This window comes from Melozone crissalis, unplaced genomic scaffold, assembly GCF_028551555.1.
Source record: "Melozone crissalis strain CALT ecotype California unplaced genomic scaffold, PUWL_Pcris_2 ptg000034l_1, whole genome shotgun sequence".
In the NCBI taxonomy this organism is placed as follows: Eukaryota; Metazoa; Chordata; class Aves; order Passeriformes; family Passerellidae; genus Melozone; species Melozone crissalis.
In genome coordinates this window covers 6,987,501-7,005,000 of record NW_026535812.1, presented here as the reverse complement: position 1 = coordinate 7,005,000, position 17,500 = coordinate 6,987,501, and the positions used below count along the sequence as shown (strand labels likewise).

Genomic DNA, 17,500 nt, shown 5'->3' with positions numbered 1-17,500 from the left:
TCTCTGGTTTTGCCTGGGCAGCCGGGGCCAGGGCGTGCAGGGAGGGGGCAGGTGTGGTTTTGGGGTGCGGCTTGCGGCCTTGGGGGCGAGCGGTGGGCCGGGCTGGGGTCTCCAGGGGCCGGCGTGGGCCTGTGTGGCGGTGGGGTGGCGGTGGTGGTGGCCGGCGCGGTGCCGGCGCGTGCCGGGAGGCTGTTGCCGGGTGGTCGAGGGCGCTGCGGAGGGGCCGGTGGGTGCCTACGGCCATACCACCCTGAGAACGCCCGATCTCGTCTGATCTCGGAAGCTAAGCAGGGTCGGGCCCGGTTAGTACTTGGATGGGAGACCGCCTGGGAATACCGGGTGCTGTAGGCATCTCTTTTGGTGCCTTTTGTGCCCGGGCGGTCTCTGGTTTTGCCTGGGCAGCCGGGGCAGGGCGTGCAGGGAGGGGGCAGGTGTGGTTTTGGGGTGCGGCTTGCGGCCTTGGGGGCGAGCGGTGGGCCGGGCTGGGGTCTCCAGGGGCCGGCGTGGGCCTGTGTGGCGGTGAGGTGGCGGTGGTGGTGGCCGGCGCGGTGCCGGCGCGTGCCGGGAGGCTGTTGCCGGGTGGTCGAGGGCGCTGCGGAGGGGCCGGTGGGTGCCTACGGCCATACCACCCTGAGAACGCCCGATCTCGTCTGATCTCGGAAGCTAAGCAGGGTCGGGCCCGGTTAGTACTTGGATGGGAGACCGCCTGGGAATACCGGGTGCTGTAGGCATCTCTTTTGGTGCCTTTTGTGCCCGGGCGGTCTCTGGTTTTGCCTGGGCAGCCGGGGCAGGGCGTGCAGGGAGGGGGCAGGTGTGGTTTTGGGGTGCGGCTTGCGGCCTTGGGGGCGAGCGGTGGGCCGGGCTGGGGTCTCCAGGGGCCGGCGTGGGCCTGTGTGGCGGTGAGGTGGCGGTGGTGGTGGCCGGCGCGGTGCCGGCGCGTGCCGGGAGGCTGTTGCCGGGTGGTCGAGGGCGCTGCGGAGGGGCCGGTGGGTGCCTACGGCCATACCACCCTGAGAACGCCCGATCTCGTCTGATCTCGGAAGCTAAGCAGGGTCGGGCCCGGTTAGTACTTGGATGGGAGACCGCCTGGGAATACCGGGTGCTGTAGGCATCTCTCTTGGTGCCTTTTGTGCCCGGGCGGTCTCTGGTTTTGCCTGGGCAGCCGGGGCCAGGGCGTGCAGGGAGGGGGCAGGTGTGGTTTTGGGGTGCGGCTTGCGGCCTTGGGGGCGAGCGGTGGGCCGGGCTGGGGTCTCCAGAGGCCGGCGTGGGCCTGTGTGGCGGTGAGGTGGCGGTGGTGGTGGCCGGCGCGGTGCCGGCGCGTGCCGGGAGGCTGTTGCCGGGTGGTCGAGGGCGCTGCGGAGGGGCCGGTGGGTGCCTACGGCCATACCACCCTGAGAACGCCCGATCTCGTCTGATCTCGGAAGCTAAGCAGGGTCGGGCCCGGTTAGTACTTGGATGGGAGACCGCCTGGGAATACCGGGTGCTGTAGGCATCTCTTTTGGTGCCTTTTGTGCCCGGGCGGTCTCTGGTTTTGCCTGGACAGCCGGGACCAGGGCGTGCAGGGAGGGGGCAGGTGTGGTTTTGGGGTGCGGCTTGCGGCCTTGGGGGCGAGCGGTGGGCCGGGCTGGGGTCTCCAGGGGCCGGCGTGGGCCTGTGTGGCGGTGAGGTGGCGGTGGTGGTGGCCGGCGCGGTGCCGGCGCGTGCCGGGAGGCTGTTGCCGGGTGGTCGAGGGCGCTGCGGAGGGGCCGGTGGGTGCCTACGGCCATACCACCCTGAGAACGCCCGATCTCGTCTGATCTCGGAAGCTAAGCAGGGTCGGGCCCGGTTAGTACTTGGATGGGAGACCGCCTGGGAATACCGGGTGCTGTAGGCATCTCTTTTGGTGCCTTTTGTGCCCGGGCGGTCTCTGGTTTTGCCTGGGCAGCCGGGGCCAGGGCGTGCAGGGAGGGGGCAGGTGTGGTTTTGGGGTGCGGCTTGCGGCCTTGGGGGCGAGCGGTGGGCCGGGCTGGGGTCTCCAGGGGCCGGCGTGGGCCTGTGTGGCGGTGGGGTGGCGGTGGTGGTGGCCGGCGCGGTGCCGGCGCGTGCCGGGAGGCTGTTGCCGGGTGGTCGAGGGCGCTGCGGAGGGGCCGGTGGGTGCCTACGGCCATACCACCCTGAGAACGCCCGATCTCGTCTGATCTCGGAAGCTAAGCAGGGTCGGGCCCGGTTAGTACTTGGATGGGAGACCGCCTGGGAATACCGGGTGCTGTAGGCATCTCTTTTGGTGCCTTTTGTGCCCGGGCGGTCTCTGGTTTTGCCTGGGCAGCCGGGGCAGGGCGTGCAGGGAGGGGGCAGGTGTGGTTTTGGGGTGCGGCTTGCGGCCTTGGGGGCGAGCGGTGGGCCGGGCTGGGGTCTCCAGGGGCCGGCGTGGGCCTGTGTGGCGGTGAGGTGGCGGTGGTGGTGGCCGGCGCGGTGCCGGCGCGTGCCGGGAGGCTGTTGCCGGGTGGTCGAGGGCGCTGCGGAGGGGCCGGTGGGTGCCTACGGCCATACCACCCTGAGAACGCCCGATCTCGTCTGATCTCGGAAGCTAAGCAGGGTCGGGCCCGGTTAGTACTTGGATGGGAGACCGCCTGGGAATACCGGGTGCTGTAGGCATCTCTTTTGGTGCCTTTTGTGCCCGGGCGGTCTCTGGTTTTGCCTGGGCAGCCGGGGCAGGGCGTGCAGGGAGGGGGCAGGTGTGGTTTTGGGGTGCGGCTTGCGGCCTTGGGGGCGAGCGGTGGGCCGGGCTGGGGTCTCCAGGGGCCGGCGTGGGCCTGTGTGGCGGTGAGGTGGCGGTGGTGGTGGCCGGCGCGGTGCCGGCGCGTGCCGGGAGGCTGTTGCCGGGTGGTCGAGGGCGCTGCGGAGGGGCCGGTGGGTGCCTACGGCCATACCACCCTGAGAACGCCCGATCTCGTCTGATCTCGGAAGCTAAGCAGGGTCGGGCCCGGTTAGTACTTGGATGGGAGACCGCCTGGGAATACCGGGTGCTGTAGGCATCTCTTTTGGTGCCTTTTGTGCCCGGGCGGTCTCTGGTTTTGCCTGGGCAGCCGGGGCAGGGCGTGCAGGGAGGGGGCAGGTGTGGTTTTGGGGTGCGGCTTGCGGCCTTGGGGGCGAGCGGTGGGCCGGGCTGGGGTCTCCAGGGGCCGGCGTGGGCCTGTGTGGCGGTGAGGTGGCGGTGGTGGTGGCCGGCGCGGTGCCGGCGCGTGCCGGGAGGCTGTTGCCGGGTGGTCGAGGGCGCTGCGGAGGGGCCGGTGGGTGCCTACGGCCATACCACCCTGAGAACGCCCGATCTCGTCTGATCTCGGAAGCTAAGCAGGGTCGGGCCCGGTTAGTACTTGGATGGGAGACCGCCTGGGAATACCGGGTGCTGTAGGCATCTCTTTTGGTGCCTTTTGTGCCCGGGCGGTCTCTGGTTTTGCCTGGGCAGCCGGGGCAGGGCGTGCAGGGAGGGGGCAGGTGTGGTTTTGGGGTGCGGCTTGCGGCCTTGGGGGCGAGCGGTGGGCCGGGCTGGGGTCTCCAGGGGCCGGCGTGGGCCTGTGTGGCGGTGAGGTGGCGGTGGTGGTGGCCGGCGCGGTGCCGGCGCGTGCCGGGAGGCTGTTGCCGGGTGGTCGAGGGCGCTGCGGAGGGGCCGGTGGGTGCCTACGGCCATACCACCCTGAGAACGCCCGATCTCGTCTGATCTCGGAAGCTAAGCAGGGTCGGGCCCGGTTAGTACTTGGATGGGAGACCGCCTGGGAATACCGGGTGCTGTAGGCATCTCTTTTGGTGCCTTTTGTGCCCGGGCGGTCTCTGGTTTTGCCTGGGCAGCCGGGGCAGGGCGTGCAGGGAGGGGGCAGGTGTGGTTTTGGGGTGCGGCTTGCGGCCTTGGGGGCGAGCGGTGGGCCGGGCTGGGGTCTCCAGGGGCCGGCGTGGGCCTGTGTGGCGGTGAGGTGGCGGTGGTGGTGGCCGGCGCGGTGCCGGCGCGTGCCGGGAGGCTGTTGCCGGGTGGTCGAGGGCGCTGCGGAGGGGCCGGTGGGTGCCTACGGCCATACCACCCTGAGAACGCCCGATCTCGTCTGATCTCGGAAGCTAAGCAGGGTCGGGCCCGGTTAGTACTTGGATGGGAGACCGCCTGGGAATACCGGATGCTGTAGGCATCTCTCTTGGTGCCTTTTGTGCCCGGGCGGTCTCTGGTTTTGCCTGGGCAGCCGGGGCCAGGGCGTGCAGGGAGGGGGCAGGTGTGGTTTTGGGGTGCGGCTTGCGGCCTTGGGGGCGAGCGGTGGGCCGGGCTGGGGTCTCCAGAGGCCGGCGTGGGCCTGTGTGGCGGTGAGGTGGCGGTGGTGGTGGCCGGCGCGGTGCCGGCGCGTGCCGGGAGGCTGTTGCCGGGTGGTCGAGGGCGCTGCGGAGGGGCCGGTGGGTGCCTACGGCCATACCACCCTGAGAACGCCCGATCTCGTCTGATCTCGGAAGCTAAGCAGGGTCGGGCCCGGTTAGTACTTGGATGGGAGACCGCCTGGGAATACCGGGTGCTGTAGGCATCTCTTTTGGTGCCTTTTGTGCCCGGGCGGTCTCTGGTTTTGCCTGGACAGCCGGGACCAGGGCGTGCAGGGAGGGGGCAGGTGTGGTTTTGGGGTGCGGCTTGCGGCCTTGGGGGCGAGCGGTGGGCCGGGCTGGGGTCTCCAGGGGCCGGCGTGGGCCTGTGTGGCGGTGAGGTGGCGGTGGTGGTGGCCGGCGCGGTGCCGGCGCGTGCCGGGAGGCTGTTGCCGGGTGGTCGAGGGCGCTGCGGAGGGGCCGGTGGGTGCCTACGGCCATACCACCCTGAGAACGCCCGATCTCGTCTGATCTCGGAAGCTAAGCAGGGTCGGGCCCGGTTAGTACTTGGATGGGAGACCGCCTGGGAATACCGGGTGCTGTAGGCATCTCTTTTGGTGCCTTTTGTGCCCGGGCGGTCTCTGGTTTTGCCTGGGCAGCCGGGGCCAGGGCGTGCAGGGAGGGGGCAGGTGTGGTTTTGGGGTGCGGCTTGCGGCCTTGGGGGCGAGCGGTGGGCCGGGCTGGGGTCTCCAGGGGCCGGCGTGGGCCTGTGTGGCGGTGGGGTGGCGGTGGTGGTGGCCGGCGCGGTGCCGGCGCGTGCCGGGAGGCTGTTGCCGGGTGGTCGAGGGCGCTGCGGAGGGGCCGGTGGGTGCCTACGGCCATACCACCCTGAGAACGCCCGATCTCGTCTGATCTCGGAAGCTAAGCAGGGTCGGGCCCGGTTAGTACTTGGATGGGAGACCGCCTGGGAATACCGGGTGCTGTAGGCATCTCTTTTGGTGCCTTTTGTGCCCGGGCGGTCTCTGGTTTTGCCTGGGCAGCCGGGGCAGGGCGTGCAGGGAGGGGGCAGGTGTGGTTTTGGGGTGCGGCTTGCGGCCTTGGGGGCGAGCGGTGGGCCGGGCTGGGGTCTCCAGGGGCCGGCGTGGGCCTGTGTGGCGGTGAGGTGGCGGTGGTGGTGGCCGGCGCGGTGCCGGCGCGTGCCGGGAGGCTGTTGCCGGGTGGTCGAGGGCGCTGCGGAGGGGCCGGTGGGTGCCTACGGCCATACCACCCTGAGAACGCCCGATCTCGTCTGATCTCGGAAGCTAAGCAGGGTCGGGCCCGGTTAGTACTTGGATGGGAGACCGCCTGGGAATACCGGGTGCTGTAGGCATCTCTTTTGGTGCCTTTTGTGCCCGGGCGGTCTCTGGTTTTGCCTGGGCAGCCGGGGCAGGGCGTGCAGGGAGGGGGCAGGTGTGGTTTTGGGGTGCGGCTTGCGGCCTTGGGGGCGAGCGGTGGGCCGGGCTGGGGTCTCCAGGGGCCGGCGTGGGCCTGTGTGGCGGTGAGGTGGCGGTGGTGGTGGCCGGCGCGGTGCCGGCGCGTGCCGGGAGGCTGTTGCCGGGTGGTCGAGGGCGCTGCGGAGGGGCCGGTGGGTGCCTACGGCCATACCACCCTGAGAACGCCCGATCTCGTCTGATCTCGGAAGCTAAGCAGGGTCGGGCCCGGTTAGTACTTGGATGGGAGACCGCCTGGGAATACCGGGTGCTGTAGGCATCTCTCTTGGTGCCTTTTGTGCCCGGGCGGTCTCTGGTTTTGCCTGGGCAGCCGGGGCCAGGGCGTGCAGGGAGGGGGCAGGTGTGGTTTTGGGGTGCGGCTTGCGGCCTTGGGGGCGAGCGGTGGGCCGGGCTGGGGTCTCCAGAGGCCGGCGTGGGCCTGTGTGGCGGTGAGGTGGCGGTGGTGGTGGCCGGCGCGGTGCCGGCGCGTGCCGGGAGGCTGTTGCCGGGTGGTCGAGGGCGCTGCGGAGGGGCCGGTGGGTGCCTACGGCCATACCACCCTGAGAACGCCCGATCTCGTCTGATCTCGGAAGCTAAGCAGGGTCGGGCCCGGTTAGTACTTGGATGGGAGACCGCCTGGGAATACCGGGTGCTGTAGGCATCTCTTTTGGTGCCTTTTGTGCCCGGGCGGTCTCTGGTTTTGCCTGGACAGCCGGGACCAGGGCGTGCAGGGAGGGGGCAGGTGTGGTTTTGGGGTGCGGCTTGCGGCCTTGGGGGCGAGCGGTGGGCCGGGCTGGGGTCTCCAGGGGCCGGCGTGGGCCTGTGTGGCGGTGAGGTGGCGGTGGTGGTGGCCGGCGCGGTGCCGGCGCGTGCCGGGAGGCTGTTGCCGGGTGGTCGAGGGCGCTGCGGAGGGGCCGGTGGGTGCCTACGGCCATACCACCCTGAGAACGCCCGATCTCGTCTGATCTCGGAAGCTAAGCAGGGTCGGGCCCGGTTAGTACTTGGATGGGAGACCGCCTGGGAATACCGGGTGCTGTAGGCATCTCTTTTGGTGCCTTTTGTGCCCGGGCGGTCTCTGGTTTTGCCTGGGCAGCCGGGGCCAGGGCGTGCAGGGAGGGGGCAGGTGTGGTTTTGGGGTGCGGCTTGCGGCCTTGGGGGCGAGCGGTGGGCCGGGCTGGGGTCTCCAGGGGCCGGCGTGGGCCTGTGTGGCGGTGGGGTGGCGGTGGTGGTGGCCGGCGCGGTGCCGGCGCGTGCCGGGAGGCTGTTGCCGGGTGGTCGAGGGCGCTGCGGAGGGGCCGGTGGGTGCCTACGGCCATACCACCCTGAGAACGCCCGATCTCGTCTGATCTCGGAAGCTAAGCAGGGTCGGGCCCGGTTAGTACTTGGATGGGAGACCGCCTGGGAATACCGGGTGCTGTAGGCATCTCTTTTGGTGCCTTTTGTGCCCGGGCGGTCTCTGGTTTTGCCTGGGCAGCCGGGGCAGGGCGTGCAGGGAGGGGGCAGGTGTGGTTTTGGGGTGCGGCTTGCGGCCTTGGGGGCGAGCGGTGGGCCGGGCTGGGGTCTCCAGGGGCCGGCGTGGGCCTGTGTGGCGGTGAGGTGGCGGTGGTGGTGGCCGGCGCGGTGCCGGCGCGTGCCGGGAGGCTGTTGCCGGGTGGTCGAGGGCGCTGCGGAGGGGCCGGTGGGTGCCTACGGCCATACCACCCTGAGAACGCCCGATCTCGTCTGATCTCGGAAGCTAAGCAGGGTCGGGCCCGGTTAGTACTTGGATGGGAGACCGCCTGGGAATACCGGGTGCTGTAGGCATCTCTTTTGGTGCCTTTTGTGCCCGGGCGGTCTCTGGTTTTGCCTGGGCAGCCGGGGCCAGGGCGTGCAGGGAGGGGGCAGGTGTGGTTTTGGGGTGCGGCTTGCGGCCTTGGGGGCGAGCGGTGGGCCGGGCTGGGGTCTCCAGGGGCCGGCGTGGGCCTGTGTGGCGGTGGGGTGGCGGTGGTGGTGGCCGGCGCGGTGCCGGCGCGTGCCGGGAGGCTGTTGCCGGGTGGTCGAGGGCGCTGCGGAGGGGCCGGTGGGTGCCTACGGCCATACCACCCTGAGAACGCCCGATCTCGTCTGATCTCGGAAGCTAAGCAGGGTCGGGCCCGGTTAGTACTTGGATGGGAGACCGCCTGGGAATACCGGGTGCTGTAGGCATCTCTTTTGGTGCCTTTTGTGCCCGGGCGGTCTCTGGTTTTGCCTGGGCAGCCGGGGCAGGGCGTGCAGGGAGGGGGCAGGTGTGGTTTTGGGGTGCGGCTTGCGGCCTTGGGGGCGAGCGGTGGGCCGGGCTGGGGTCTCCAGGGGCCGGCGTGGGCCTGTGTGGCGGTGAGGTGGCGGTGGTGGTGGCCGGCGCGGTGCCGGCGCGTGCCGGGAGGCTGTTGCCGGGTGGTCGAGGGCGCTGCGGAGGGGCCGGTGGGTGCCTACGGCCATACCACCCTGAGAACGCCCGATCTCGTCTGATCTCGGAAGCTAAGCAGGGTCGGGCCCGGTTAGTACTTGGATGGGAGACCGCCTGGGAATACCGGGTGCTGTAGGCATCTCTTTTGGTGCCTTTTGTGCCCGGGCGGTCTCTGGTTTTGCCTGGGCAGCCGGGGCAGGGCGTGCAGGGAGGGGGCAGGTGTGGTTTTGGGGTGCGGCTTGCGGCCTTGGGGGCGAGCGGTGGGCCGGGCTGGGGTCTCCAGGGGCCGGCGTGGGCCTGTGTGGCGGTGAGGTGGCGGTGGTGGTGGCCGGCGCGGTGCCGGCGCGTGCCGGGAGGCTGTTGCCGGGTGGTCGAGGGCGCTGCGGAGGGGCCGGTGGGTGCCTACGGCCATACCACCCTGAGAACGCCCGATCTCGTCTGATCTCGGAAGCTAAGCAGGGTCGGGCCCGGTTAGTACTTGGATGGGAGACCGCCTGGGAATACCGGGTGCTGTAGGCATCTCTTTTGGTGCCTTTTGTGCCCGGGCGGTCTCTGGTTTTGCCTGGGCAGCCGGGGCCAGGGCGTGCAGGGAGGGGGCAGGTGTGGTTTTGGGGTGCGGCTTGCGGCCTTGGGGGCGAGCGGTGGGCCGGGCTGGGGTCTCCAGGGGCCGGCGTGGGCCTGTGTGGCGGTGGGGTGGCGGTGGTGGTGGCCGGCGCGGTGCCGGCGCGTGCCGGGAGGCTGTTGCCGGGTGGTCGAGGGCGCTGCGGAGGGGCCGGTGGGTGCCTACGGCCATACCACCCTGAGAACGCCCGATCTCGTCTGATCTCGGAAGCTAAGCAGGGTCGGGCCCGGTTAGTACTTGGATGGGAGACCGCCTGGGAATACCGGGTGCTGTAGGCATCTCTTTTGGTGCCTTTTGTGCCCGGGCGGTCTCTGGTTTTGCCTGGGCAGCCGGGGCAGGGCGTGCAGGGAGGGGGCAGGTGTGGTTTTGGGGTGCGGCTTGCGGCCTTGGGGGCGAGCGGTGGGCCGGGCTGGGGTCTCCAGGGGCCGGCGTGGGCCTGTGTGGCGGTGGGGTGGCGGTGGTGGTGGCCGGCGCGGTGCCGGCGCGTGCCGGGAGGCTGTTGCCGGGTGGTCGAGGGCGCTGCGGAGGGGCCGGTGGGTGCCTACGGCCATACCACCCTGAGAACGCCCGATCTCGTCTGATCTCGGAAGCTAAGCAGGGTCGGGCCCGGTTAGTACTTGGATGGGAGACCGCCTGGGAATACCGGGTGCTGTAGGCATCTCTTTTGGTGCCTTTTGTGCCCGGGCGGTCTCTGGTTTTGCCTGGGCAGCCGGGGCAGGGCGTGCAGGGAGGGGGCAGGTGTGGTTTTGGGGTGCGGCTTGCGGCCTTGGGGGCGAGCGGTGGGCCGGGCTGGGGTCTCCAGGGGCCGGCGTGGGCCTGTGTGGCGGTGAGGTGGCGGTGGTGGTGGCCGGCGCGGTGCCGGCGCGTGCCGGGAGGCTGTTGCCGGGTGGTCGAGGGCGCTGCGGAGGGGCCGGTGGGTGCCTACGGCCATACCACCCTGAGAACGCCCGATCTCGTCTGATCTCGGAAGCTAAGCAGGGTCGGGCCCGGTTAGTACTTGGATGGGAGACCGCCTGGGAATACCGGGTGCTGTAGGCATCTCTTTTGGTGCCTTTTGTGCCCGGGCGGTCTCTGGTTTTGCCTGGGCAGCCGGGGCAGGGCGTGCAGGGAGGGGGCAGGTGTGGTTTTGGGGTGCGGCTTGCGGCCTTGGGGGCGAGCGGTGGGCCGGGCTGGGGTCTCCAGGGGCCGGCGTGGGCCTGTGTGGCGGTGAGGTGGCGGTGGTGGTGGCCGGCGCGGTGCCGGCGCGTGCCGGGAGGCTGTTGCCGGGTGGTCGAGGGCGCTGCGGAGGGGCCGGTGGGTGCCTACGGCCATACCACCCTGAGAACGCCCGATCTCGTCTGATCTCGGAAGCTAAGCAGGGTCGGGCCCGGTTAGTACTTGGATGGGAGACCGCCTGGGAATACCGGGTGCTGTAGGCATCTCTCTTGGTGCCTTTTGTGCCCGGGCGGTCTCTGGTTTTGCCTGGGCAGCCGGGGCCAGGGCGTGCAGGGAGGGGGCAGGTGTGGTTTTGGGGTGCGGCTTGCGGCCTTGGGGGCGAGCGGTGGGCCGGGCTGGGGTCTCCAGAGGCCGGCGTGGGCCTGTGTGGCGGTGAGGTGGCGGTGGTGGTGGCCGGCGCGGTGCCGGCGCGTGCCGGGAGGCTGTTGCCGGGTGGTCGAGGGCGCTGCGGAGGGGCCGGTGGGTGCCTACGGCCATACCACCCTGAGAACGCCCGATCTCGTCTGATCTCGGAAGCTAAGCAGGGTCGGGCCCGGTTAGTACTTGGATGGGAGACCGCCTGGGAATACCGGGTGCTGTAGGCATCTCTTTTGGTGCCTTTTGTGCCCGGGCGGTCTCTGGTTTTGCCTGGACAGCCGGGACCAGGGCGTGCAGGGAGGGGGCAGGTGTGGTTTTGGGGTGCGGCTTGCGGCCTTGGGGGCGAGCGGTGGGCCGGGCTGGGGTCTCCAGGGGCCGGCGTGGGCCTGTGTGGCGGTGAGGTGGCGGTGGTGGTGGCCGGCGCGGTGCCGGCGCGTGCCGGGAGGCTGTTGCCGGGTGGTCGAGGGCGCTGCGGAGGGGCCGGTGGGTGCCTACGGCCATACCACCCTGAGAACGCCCGATCTCGTCTGATCTCGGAAGCTAAGCAGGGTCGGGCCCGGTTAGTACTTGGATGGGAGACCGCCTGGGAATACCGGGTGCTGTAGGCATCTCTTTTGGTGCCTTTTGTGCCCGGGCGGTCTCTGGTTTTGCCTGGGCAGCCGGGGCCAGGGCGTGCAGGGAGGGGGCAGGTGTGGTTTTGGGGTGCGGCTTGCGGCCTTGGGGGCGAGCGGTGGGCCGGGCTGGGGTCTCCAGGGGCCGGCGTGGGCCTGTGTGGCGGTGGGGTGGCGGTGGTGGTGGCCGGCGCGGTGCCGGCGCGTGCCGGGAGGCTGTTGCCGGGTGGTCGAGGGCGCTGCGGAGGGGCCGGTGGGTGCCTACGGCCATACCACCCTGAGAACGCCCGATCTCGTCTGATCTCGGAAGCTAAGCAGGGTCGGGCCCGGTTAGTACTTGGATGGGAGACCGCCTGGGAATACCGGGTGCTGTAGGCATCTCTTTTGGTGCCTTTTGTGCCCGGGCGGTCTCTGGTTTTGCCTGGGCAGCCGGGGCAGGGCGTGCAGGGAGGGGGCAGGTGTGGTTTTGGGGTGCGGCTTGCGGCCTTGGGGGCGAGCGGTGGGCCGGGCTGGGGTCTCCAGGGGCCGGCGTGGGCCTGTGTGGCGGTGAGGTGGCGGTGGTGGTGGCCGGCGCGGTGCCGGCGCGTGCCGGGAGGCTGTTGCCGGGTGGTCGAGGGCGCTGCGGAGGGGCCGGTGGGTGCCTACGGCCATACCACCCTGAGAACGCCCGATCTCGTCTGATCTCGGAAGCTAAGCAGGGTCGGGCCCGGTTAGTACTTGGATGGGAGACCGCCTGGGAATACCGGGTGCTGTAGGCATCTCTTTTGGTGCCTTTTGTGCCCGGGCGGTCTCTGGTTTTGCCTGGGCAGCCGGGGCAGGGCGTGCAGGGAGGGGGCAGGTGTGGTTTTGGGGTGCGGCTTGCGGCCTTGGGGGCGAGCGGTGGGCCGGGCTGGGGTCTCCAGGGGCCGGCGTGGGCCTGTGTGGCGGTGAGGTGGCGGTGGTGGTGGCCGGCACGGTGCCGGCGCGTGCCGGGAGGCTGTTGCCGGGTGGTCGAGGGCGCTGCGGAGGGGCCGGTGGGTGCCTACGGCCATACCACCCTGAGAACGCCCGATCTCGTCTGATCTCGGAAGCTAAGCAGGGTCGGGCCCGGTTAGTACTTGGATGGGAGACCGCCTGGGAATACCGGGTGCTGTAGGCATCTCTTTTGGTGCCTTTTGTGCCCGGGCGGTCTCTGGTTTTGCCTGGGCAGCCGGGGCAGGGCGTGCAGGGAGGGGGCAGGTGTGGTTTTGGGGTGCGGCTTGCGGCCTTGGGGGCGAGCGGTGGGCCGGGCTGGGGTCTCCAGGGGCCGGCGTGGGCCTGTGTGGCGGTGAGGTGGCGGTGGTGGTGGCCGGCGCGGTGCCGGCGCGTGCCGGGAGGCTGTTGCCGGGTGGTCGAGGGCGCTGCGGAGGGGCCGGTGGGTGCCTACGGCCATACCACCCTGAGAACGCCCGATCTCGTCTGATCTCGGAAGCTAAGCAGGGTCGGGCCCGGTTAGTACTTGGATGGGAGACCGCCTGGGAATACCGGGTGCTGTAGGCATCTCTCTTGGTGCCTTTTGTGCCCGGGCGGTCTCTGGTTTTGCCTGGGCAGCCGGGGCCAGGGCGTGCAGGGAGGGGGCAGGTGTGGTTTTGGGGTGCGGCTTGCGGCCTTGGGGGCGAGCGGTGGGCCGGGCTGGGGTCTCCAGAGGCCGGCGTGGGCCTGTGTGGCGGTGAGGTGGCGGTGGTGGTGGCCGGCGCGGTGCCGGCGCGTGCCGGGAGGCTGTTGCCGGGTGGTCGAGGGCGCTGCGGAGGGGCCGGTGGGTGCCTACGGCCATACCACCCTGAGAACGCCCGATCTCGTCTGATCTCGGAAGCTAAGCAGGGTCGGGCCCGGTTAGTACTTGGATGGGAGACCGCCTGGGAATACCGGGTGCTGTAGGCATCTCTTTTGGTGCCTTTTGTGCCCGGGCGGTCTCTGGTTTTGCCTGGACAGCCGGGACCAGGGCGTGCAGGGAGGGGGCAGGTGTGGTTTTGGGGTGCGGCTTGCGGCCTTGGGGGCGAGCGGTGGGCCGGGCTGGGGTCTCCAGGGGCCGGCGTGGGCCTGTGTGGCGGTGAGGTGGCGGTGGTGGTGGCCGGCGCGGGTGCCGGCGCGTGCCGGGAGGCTGTTGCCGGGTGGTCGAGGGCGCTGCGGAGGGGCCGGTGGGTGCCTACGGCCATACCACCCTGAGAACGCCCGATCTCGTCTGATCTCGGAAGCTAAGCAGGGTCGGGCCCGGTTAGTACTTGGATGGGAGACCGCCTGGGAATACCGGGTGCTGTAGGCATCTCTTTTGGTGCCTTTTGTGCCCGGGCGGTCTCTGGTTTTGCCTGGGCAGCCGGGGCAGGGCGTGCAGGGAGGGGGCAGGTGTGGTTTTGGGGTGCGGCTTGCGGCCTTGGGGGCGAGCGGTGGGCCGGGCTGGGGTCTCCAGGGGCCGGCGTGGGCCTGTGTGGCGGTGAGGTGGCGGTGGTGGTGGCCGGCGCGGTGCCGGCGCGTGCCGGGAGGCTGTTGCCGGGTGGTCGAGGGCGCTGCGGAGGGGCCGGTGGGTGCCTACGGCCATACCACCCTGAGAACGCCCGATCTCGTCTGATCTCGGAAGCTAAGCAGGGTCGGGCCCGGTTAGTACTTGGATGGGAGACCGCCTGGGAATACCGGGTGCTGTAGGCATCTCTTTTGGTGCCTTTTGTGCCCGGGCGGTCTCTGGTTTTGCCTGGGCAGCCGGGGCCAGGGCGTGCAGGGAGGGGGCAGGTGTGGTTTTGGGGTGCGGCTTGCGGCCTTGGGGGCGAGCGGTGGGCCGGGCTGGGGTCTCCAGGGGCCGGCGTGGGCCTGTGTGGCGGTGGGGGTGGCGGTGGTGGTGGCCGGCGCGGTGCCGGCGCGTGCCGGGAGGCTGTTGCCGGGTGGTCGAGGGCGCTGCGGAGGGGCCGGTGGGTGCCTACGGCCATACCACCCTGAGAACGCCCGATCTCGTCTGATCTCGGAAGCTAAGCAGGGTCGGGCCCGGTTAGTACTTGGATGGGAGACCGCCTGGGAATACCGGGTGCTGTAGGCATCTTTTGGTGCCTTTTGTGCCCGGGCGGTCTCTGGTTTTGCCTGGGCAGCCGGGGCAGGGCGTGCAGGGAGGGGGCAGGTGTGGTTTTGGGGTGCGGCTTGCGGCCTTGGGGGCGAGCGGTGGGCCGGGCTGGGGTCTCCAGGGGCCGGCGTGGGCCTGTGTGGCGGTGAGGTGGCGGTGGTGGTGGCCGGCGCGGTGCCGGCGCGTGCCGGGAGGCTGTTGCCGGGTGGTCGAGGGCGCTGCGGAGGGGCCGGTGGGTGCCTACGGCCATACCACCCTGAGAACGCCCGATCTCGTCTGATCTCGGAAGCTAAGCAGGGTCGGGCCCGGTTAGTACTTGGATGGGAGACCGCCTGGGAATACCGGGTGCTGTAGGCATCTCTTTTGGTGCCTTTTGTGCCCGGGCGGTCTCTGGTTTTGCCTGGGCAGCCGGGGCAGGGCGTGCAGGGAGGGGGCAGGTGTGGTTTTGGGGTGCGGCTTGCGGCCTTGGGGGCGAGCGGTGGGCCGGGCTGGGGTCTCCAGGGGCCGGCGTGGGCCTGTGTGGCGGTGAGGTGGCGGTGGTGGTGGCCGGCGCGGTGCCGGCGCGTGCCGGGAGGCTGTTGCCGGGTGGTCGAGGGCGCTGCGGAGGGGCCGGTGGGTGCCTACGGCCATACCACCCTGAGAACGCCCGATCTCGTCTGATCTCGGAAGCTAAGCAGGGTCGGGCCCGGTTAGTACTTGGATGGGAGACCGCCTGGGAATACCGGGTGCTGTAGGCATCTCTTTTGGTGCCTTTTGTGCCCGGGCGGTCTCTGGTTTTGCCTGGGCAGCCGGGGCAGGGCGTGCAGGGAGGGGGCAGGTGTGGTTTTGGGGTGCGGCTTGCGGCCTTGGGGGCGAGCGGTGGGCCGGGCTGGGGTCTCCAGGGGCCGGCGTGGGCCTGTGTGGCGGTGAGGTGGCGGTGGTGGTGGCCGGCGCGGTGCCGGCGCGTGCCGGGAGGCTGTTGCCGGGTGGTCGAGGGCGCTGCGGAGGGGCCGGTGGGTGCCTACGGCCATACCACCCTGAGAACGCCCGATCTCGTCTGATCTCGGAAGCTAAGCAGGGTCGGGCCCGGTTAGTACTTGGATGGGAGACCGCCTGGGAATACCGGGTGCTGTAGGCATCTCTTTTGGTGCCTTTTGTGCCCGGGCGGTCTCTGGTTTTGCCTGGGCAGCCGGGGCCAGGGCGTGCAGGGAGGGGGCAGGTGTGGTTTTGGGGTGCGGCTTGCGGCCTTGGGGGCGAGCGGTGGGCCGGGCTGGGGTCTCCAGGGGCCGGCGTGGGCCTGTGTGGCGGTGGGGTGGCGGTGGTGGTGGCCGGCGCGGTGCCGGCGCGTGCCGGGAGGCTGTTGCCGGGTGGTCGAGGGCGCTGCGGAGGGGCCGGTGGGTGCCTACGGCCATACCACCCTGAGAACGCCCGATCTCGTCTGATCTCGGAAGCTAAGCAGGGTCGGGCCCGGTTAGTACTTGGATGGGAGACCGCCTGGGAATACCGGGTGCTGTAGGCATCTCTTTTGGTGCCTTTTGTGCCCGGGCGGTCTCTGGTTTTGCCTGGGCAGCCGGGGCAGGGCGTGCAGGGAGGGGGCAGGTGTGGTTTTGGGGTGCGGCTTGCGGCCTTGGGGGCGAGCGGTGGGCCGGGCTGGGGTCTCCAGGGGCCGGCGTGGGCCTGTGTGGCGGTGAGGTGGCGGTGGTGGTGGCCGGCGCGGTGCCGGCGCGTGCCGGGAGGCTGTTGCCGGGTGGTCGAGGGCGCTGCGGAGGGGGCCGGTGGGTGCCTACGGCCATACCACCCTGAGAACGCCCGATCTCGTCTGATCTCGGAAGCTAAGCAGGGTCGGGCCCGGTTAGTACTTGGATGGGAGACCGCCTGGGAATACCGGGTGCTGTAGGCATCTCTTTTGGTGCCTTTTGTGCCCGGGCGGTCTCTGGTTTTGCCTGGGCAGCCGGGGCAGGGCGTGCAGGGAGGGGGCAGGTGTGGTTTTGGGGTGCGGCTTGCGGCCTTGGGGGCGAGCGGTGGGCCGGGCTGGGGTCTCCAGGGGCCGGCGTGGGCCTGTGTGGCGGTGAGGTGGCGGTGGTGGTGGCCGGCGCGGTGCCGGCGCGTGCCGGGAGGCTGTTGCCGGGTGGTCGAGGGCGCTGCGGAGGGGCCGGTGGGTGCCTACGGCCATACCACCCTGAGAACGCCCGATCTCGTCTGATCTCGGAAGCTAAGCAGGGTCGGGCCCGGTTAGTACTTGGATGGGAGACCGCCTGGGAATACCGGGTGCTGTAGGCATCTCTCTTGGTGCCTTTTGTGCCCGGGCGGTCTCTGGTTTTGCCTGGGCAGCCGGGGCCAGGGCGTGCAGGGAGGGGGCAGGTGTGGTTTTGGGGTGCGGCTTGCGGCCTTGGGGGCGAGCGGTGGGCCGGGCTGGGGTCTCCAGAGGCCGGCGTGGGCCTGTGTGGCGGTGAGGTGGCGGTGGTGGTGGCCGGCGCGGTGCCGGCGCGTGCCGGGAGGCTGTTGCCGGGTGGTCGAGGGCGCTGCGGAGGGGCCGGTGGGTGCCTACGGCCATACCACCCTGAGAACGCCCGATCTCGTCTGATCTCGGAAGCTAAGCAGGGTCGGGCCCGGTTAGTACTTGGATGGGAGACCGCCTGGGAATACCGGGTGCTGTAGGCATCTCTTTTGGTGCCTTTTGTGCCCGGGCGGTCTCTGGTTTTGCCTGGACAGCCGGGACCAGGGCGTGCAGGGAGGGGGCAGGTGTGGTTTTGGGGTGCGGCTTGCGGCCTTGGGGGCGAGCGGTGGGCCGGGCTGGGGTCTCCAGGGGCCGGCGTGGGCCTGTGTGGCGGTGAGGTGGCGGTGGTGGTGGCCGGCGCGGTGCCGGCGCGTGCCGGGAGGCTGTTGCCGGGTGGTCGAGGGCGCTGCGGAGGGGCTGGTGGGTGCCTACGGCCATACCACCCTGAGAACGCCCGATCTCGTCTGATCTCGGAAGCTAAGCAGGGTCGGGCCCGGTTAGTACTTGGATGGGAGACCGCCTGGGAATACCGGGTGCTGTAGGCATCTCTTTTGGTGCCTTTTGTGCCCGGGCGGTCTCTGGTTTTGCCTGGGCAGCCGGGGCCAGGGCGTGCAGGGAGGGGGCAGGTGTGGTTTTGGGGTGCGGCTTGCGGCCTTGGGGGCGAGCGGTGGGCCGGGCTGGGGTCTCCAGGGGCCGGCGTGGGCCTGTGTGGCGGTGGGGTGGCGGTGGTGGTGGCCGGCGCGGTGCCGGCGCGTGCCGGGAGGCTGTTGCCGGGTGGTCGAGGGCGCTGCGGAGGGGCCGGTGGGTGCCTACGGCCATACCACCCTGAGAACGCCCGATCTCGTCTGATCTCGGAAGCTAAGCAGGGTCGGGCCCGGTTAGTACTTGGATGGGAGACCGCCTGGGAATACCGGGTGCTGTAGGCATCTCTTTTGGTGCCTTTTGTGCCCGGG

General features: G+C 70.5%; 46 non-coding genes across 46 annotated transcripts; all 46 read left to right on the top strand.

Annotated features, from left to right (window-relative positions):
* Window positions 1-232: 232 nt before the first annotated feature.
* On the top strand, window positions 233-351 carry LOC128941223 (5S ribosomal RNA). Its single transcript, XR_008483408.1, has one exon. It is a non-coding gene; the product is annotated as a 5S ribosomal RNA (ribosomal RNA).
* Window positions 352-612: 261 nt separating this feature from the next.
* Window positions 613-731, top strand: LOC128941221 (5S ribosomal RNA). The gene has a single exon (XR_008483406.1). It is a non-coding gene; the product is annotated as a 5S ribosomal RNA (ribosomal RNA).
* A 261-nt stretch (window positions 732-992) lies between these two features.
* Window positions 993-1,111, top strand: LOC128941220 (5S ribosomal RNA). Its single transcript, XR_008483405.1, has one exon. It is a non-coding gene; the product is annotated as a 5S ribosomal RNA (ribosomal RNA).
* A 262-nt stretch (window positions 1,112-1,373) lies between these two features.
* On the top strand, window positions 1,374-1,492 carry LOC128941219 (5S ribosomal RNA). Its single transcript, XR_008483404.1, has one exon. It is a non-coding gene; the product is annotated as a 5S ribosomal RNA (ribosomal RNA).
* A 262-nt stretch (window positions 1,493-1,754) lies between these two features.
* Window positions 1,755-1,873, top strand: LOC128941218 (5S ribosomal RNA). Its single transcript, XR_008483403.1, has one exon. It is a non-coding gene; the product is annotated as a 5S ribosomal RNA (ribosomal RNA).
* Window positions 1,874-2,135: 262 nt separating this feature from the next.
* On the top strand, window positions 2,136-2,254 carry LOC128941217 (5S ribosomal RNA). The gene has a single exon (XR_008483402.1). It is a non-coding gene; the product is annotated as a 5S ribosomal RNA (ribosomal RNA).
* A 261-nt stretch (window positions 2,255-2,515) lies between these two features.
* Window positions 2,516-2,634, top strand: LOC128941215 (5S ribosomal RNA). Its single transcript, XR_008483399.1, has one exon. It is a non-coding gene; the product is annotated as a 5S ribosomal RNA (ribosomal RNA).
* Window positions 2,635-2,895: 261 nt separating this feature from the next.
* Window positions 2,896-3,014, top strand: LOC128941214 (5S ribosomal RNA). Its single transcript, XR_008483398.1, has one exon. It is a non-coding gene; the product is annotated as a 5S ribosomal RNA (ribosomal RNA).
* A 261-nt stretch (window positions 3,015-3,275) lies between these two features.
* On the top strand, window positions 3,276-3,394 carry LOC128941213 (5S ribosomal RNA). Its single transcript, XR_008483397.1, has one exon. It is a non-coding gene; the product is annotated as a 5S ribosomal RNA (ribosomal RNA).
* A 261-nt stretch (window positions 3,395-3,655) lies between these two features.
* On the top strand, window positions 3,656-3,774 carry LOC128941212 (5S ribosomal RNA). Its single transcript, XR_008483396.1, has one exon. It is a non-coding gene; the product is annotated as a 5S ribosomal RNA (ribosomal RNA).
* Window positions 3,775-4,035: 261 nt separating this feature from the next.
* LOC128941316 (5S ribosomal RNA) lies at window positions 4,036-4,154 on the top strand. Its single transcript, XR_008483502.1, has one exon. It is a non-coding gene; the product is annotated as a 5S ribosomal RNA (ribosomal RNA).
* A 262-nt stretch (window positions 4,155-4,416) lies between these two features.
* Window positions 4,417-4,535, top strand: LOC128941211 (5S ribosomal RNA). The gene has a single exon (XR_008483395.1). It is a non-coding gene; the product is annotated as a 5S ribosomal RNA (ribosomal RNA).
* Window positions 4,536-4,797: 262 nt separating this feature from the next.
* LOC128941210 (5S ribosomal RNA) lies at window positions 4,798-4,916 on the top strand. Its single transcript, XR_008483394.1, has one exon. It is a non-coding gene; the product is annotated as a 5S ribosomal RNA (ribosomal RNA).
* A 262-nt stretch (window positions 4,917-5,178) lies between these two features.
* Window positions 5,179-5,297, top strand: LOC128941209 (5S ribosomal RNA). Its single transcript, XR_008483393.1, has one exon. It is a non-coding gene; the product is annotated as a 5S ribosomal RNA (ribosomal RNA).
* A 261-nt stretch (window positions 5,298-5,558) lies between these two features.
* On the top strand, window positions 5,559-5,677 carry LOC128941208 (5S ribosomal RNA). Its single transcript, XR_008483392.1, has one exon. It is a non-coding gene; the product is annotated as a 5S ribosomal RNA (ribosomal RNA).
* A 261-nt stretch (window positions 5,678-5,938) lies between these two features.
* LOC128941207 (5S ribosomal RNA) lies at window positions 5,939-6,057 on the top strand. The gene has a single exon (XR_008483391.1). It is a non-coding gene; the product is annotated as a 5S ribosomal RNA (ribosomal RNA).
* Window positions 6,058-6,319: 262 nt separating this feature from the next.
* On the top strand, window positions 6,320-6,438 carry LOC128941206 (5S ribosomal RNA). The gene has a single exon (XR_008483390.1). It is a non-coding gene; the product is annotated as a 5S ribosomal RNA (ribosomal RNA).
* Window positions 6,439-6,700: 262 nt separating this feature from the next.
* On the top strand, window positions 6,701-6,819 carry LOC128941204 (5S ribosomal RNA). The gene has a single exon (XR_008483388.1). It is a non-coding gene; the product is annotated as a 5S ribosomal RNA (ribosomal RNA).
* Window positions 6,820-7,081: 262 nt separating this feature from the next.
* On the top strand, window positions 7,082-7,200 carry LOC128941203 (5S ribosomal RNA). Its single transcript, XR_008483387.1, has one exon. It is a non-coding gene; the product is annotated as a 5S ribosomal RNA (ribosomal RNA).
* Window positions 7,201-7,461: 261 nt separating this feature from the next.
* LOC128941202 (5S ribosomal RNA) lies at window positions 7,462-7,580 on the top strand. Its single transcript, XR_008483386.1, has one exon. It is a non-coding gene; the product is annotated as a 5S ribosomal RNA (ribosomal RNA).
* A 262-nt stretch (window positions 7,581-7,842) lies between these two features.
* On the top strand, window positions 7,843-7,961 carry LOC128941200 (5S ribosomal RNA). The gene has a single exon (XR_008483385.1). It is a non-coding gene; the product is annotated as a 5S ribosomal RNA (ribosomal RNA).
* A 261-nt stretch (window positions 7,962-8,222) lies between these two features.
* Window positions 8,223-8,341, top strand: LOC128941199 (5S ribosomal RNA). The gene has a single exon (XR_008483384.1). It is a non-coding gene; the product is annotated as a 5S ribosomal RNA (ribosomal RNA).
* Window positions 8,342-8,602: 261 nt separating this feature from the next.
* On the top strand, window positions 8,603-8,721 carry LOC128941198 (5S ribosomal RNA). The gene has a single exon (XR_008483383.1). It is a non-coding gene; the product is annotated as a 5S ribosomal RNA (ribosomal RNA).
* A 262-nt stretch (window positions 8,722-8,983) lies between these two features.
* LOC128941197 (5S ribosomal RNA) lies at window positions 8,984-9,102 on the top strand. Its single transcript, XR_008483382.1, has one exon. It is a non-coding gene; the product is annotated as a 5S ribosomal RNA (ribosomal RNA).
* A 261-nt stretch (window positions 9,103-9,363) lies between these two features.
* LOC128941196 (5S ribosomal RNA) lies at window positions 9,364-9,482 on the top strand. Its single transcript, XR_008483381.1, has one exon. It is a non-coding gene; the product is annotated as a 5S ribosomal RNA (ribosomal RNA).
* A 261-nt stretch (window positions 9,483-9,743) lies between these two features.
* On the top strand, window positions 9,744-9,862 carry LOC128941195 (5S ribosomal RNA). Its single transcript, XR_008483380.1, has one exon. It is a non-coding gene; the product is annotated as a 5S ribosomal RNA (ribosomal RNA).
* A 261-nt stretch (window positions 9,863-10,123) lies between these two features.
* On the top strand, window positions 10,124-10,242 carry LOC128941194 (5S ribosomal RNA). Its single transcript, XR_008483379.1, has one exon. It is a non-coding gene; the product is annotated as a 5S ribosomal RNA (ribosomal RNA).
* A 262-nt stretch (window positions 10,243-10,504) lies between these two features.
* On the top strand, window positions 10,505-10,623 carry LOC128941192 (5S ribosomal RNA). Its single transcript, XR_008483377.1, has one exon. It is a non-coding gene; the product is annotated as a 5S ribosomal RNA (ribosomal RNA).
* A 262-nt stretch (window positions 10,624-10,885) lies between these two features.
* LOC128941191 (5S ribosomal RNA) lies at window positions 10,886-11,004 on the top strand. Its single transcript, XR_008483376.1, has one exon. It is a non-coding gene; the product is annotated as a 5S ribosomal RNA (ribosomal RNA).
* A 262-nt stretch (window positions 11,005-11,266) lies between these two features.
* LOC128941190 (5S ribosomal RNA) lies at window positions 11,267-11,385 on the top strand. The gene has a single exon (XR_008483375.1). It is a non-coding gene; the product is annotated as a 5S ribosomal RNA (ribosomal RNA).
* A 261-nt stretch (window positions 11,386-11,646) lies between these two features.
* LOC128941189 (5S ribosomal RNA) lies at window positions 11,647-11,765 on the top strand. The gene has a single exon (XR_008483374.1). It is a non-coding gene; the product is annotated as a 5S ribosomal RNA (ribosomal RNA).
* Window positions 11,766-12,026: 261 nt separating this feature from the next.
* LOC128941188 (5S ribosomal RNA) lies at window positions 12,027-12,145 on the top strand. The gene has a single exon (XR_008483373.1). It is a non-coding gene; the product is annotated as a 5S ribosomal RNA (ribosomal RNA).
* A 261-nt stretch (window positions 12,146-12,406) lies between these two features.
* On the top strand, window positions 12,407-12,525 carry LOC128941187 (5S ribosomal RNA). Its single transcript, XR_008483372.1, has one exon. It is a non-coding gene; the product is annotated as a 5S ribosomal RNA (ribosomal RNA).
* Window positions 12,526-12,787: 262 nt separating this feature from the next.
* On the top strand, window positions 12,788-12,906 carry LOC128941186 (5S ribosomal RNA). Its single transcript, XR_008483371.1, has one exon. It is a non-coding gene; the product is annotated as a 5S ribosomal RNA (ribosomal RNA).
* Window positions 12,907-13,169: 263 nt separating this feature from the next.
* Window positions 13,170-13,288, top strand: LOC128941184 (5S ribosomal RNA). The gene has a single exon (XR_008483370.1). It is a non-coding gene; the product is annotated as a 5S ribosomal RNA (ribosomal RNA).
* A 261-nt stretch (window positions 13,289-13,549) lies between these two features.
* LOC128941183 (5S ribosomal RNA) lies at window positions 13,550-13,668 on the top strand. The gene has a single exon (XR_008483369.1). It is a non-coding gene; the product is annotated as a 5S ribosomal RNA (ribosomal RNA).
* Window positions 13,669-13,931: 263 nt separating this feature from the next.
* Window positions 13,932-14,050, top strand: LOC128941182 (5S ribosomal RNA). Its single transcript, XR_008483368.1, has one exon. It is a non-coding gene; the product is annotated as a 5S ribosomal RNA (ribosomal RNA).
* Window positions 14,051-14,309: 259 nt separating this feature from the next.
* Window positions 14,310-14,428, top strand: LOC128941180 (5S ribosomal RNA). Its single transcript, XR_008483366.1, has one exon. It is a non-coding gene; the product is annotated as a 5S ribosomal RNA (ribosomal RNA).
* A 261-nt stretch (window positions 14,429-14,689) lies between these two features.
* Window positions 14,690-14,808, top strand: LOC128941179 (5S ribosomal RNA). Its single transcript, XR_008483365.1, has one exon. It is a non-coding gene; the product is annotated as a 5S ribosomal RNA (ribosomal RNA).
* A 261-nt stretch (window positions 14,809-15,069) lies between these two features.
* LOC128941178 (5S ribosomal RNA) lies at window positions 15,070-15,188 on the top strand. The gene has a single exon (XR_008483364.1). It is a non-coding gene; the product is annotated as a 5S ribosomal RNA (ribosomal RNA).
* A 262-nt stretch (window positions 15,189-15,450) lies between these two features.
* LOC128941177 (5S ribosomal RNA) lies at window positions 15,451-15,569 on the top strand. The gene has a single exon (XR_008483363.1). It is a non-coding gene; the product is annotated as a 5S ribosomal RNA (ribosomal RNA).
* A 262-nt stretch (window positions 15,570-15,831) lies between these two features.
* On the top strand, window positions 15,832-15,950 carry LOC128941176 (5S ribosomal RNA). The gene has a single exon (XR_008483362.1). It is a non-coding gene; the product is annotated as a 5S ribosomal RNA (ribosomal RNA).
* Window positions 15,951-16,211: 261 nt separating this feature from the next.
* Window positions 16,212-16,330, top strand: LOC128941175 (5S ribosomal RNA). The gene has a single exon (XR_008483361.1). It is a non-coding gene; the product is annotated as a 5S ribosomal RNA (ribosomal RNA).
* Window positions 16,331-16,592: 262 nt separating this feature from the next.
* LOC128941174 (5S ribosomal RNA) lies at window positions 16,593-16,711 on the top strand. The gene has a single exon (XR_008483360.1). It is a non-coding gene; the product is annotated as a 5S ribosomal RNA (ribosomal RNA).
* A 262-nt stretch (window positions 16,712-16,973) lies between these two features.
* Window positions 16,974-17,092, top strand: LOC128941173 (5S ribosomal RNA). Its single transcript, XR_008483359.1, has one exon. It is a non-coding gene; the product is annotated as a 5S ribosomal RNA (ribosomal RNA).
* A 262-nt stretch (window positions 17,093-17,354) lies between these two features.
* Window positions 17,355-17,473, top strand: LOC128941172 (5S ribosomal RNA). The gene has a single exon (XR_008483358.1). It is a non-coding gene; the product is annotated as a 5S ribosomal RNA (ribosomal RNA).
* The last annotated feature ends 27 nt before the right edge of the window (window positions 17,474-17,500 follow it).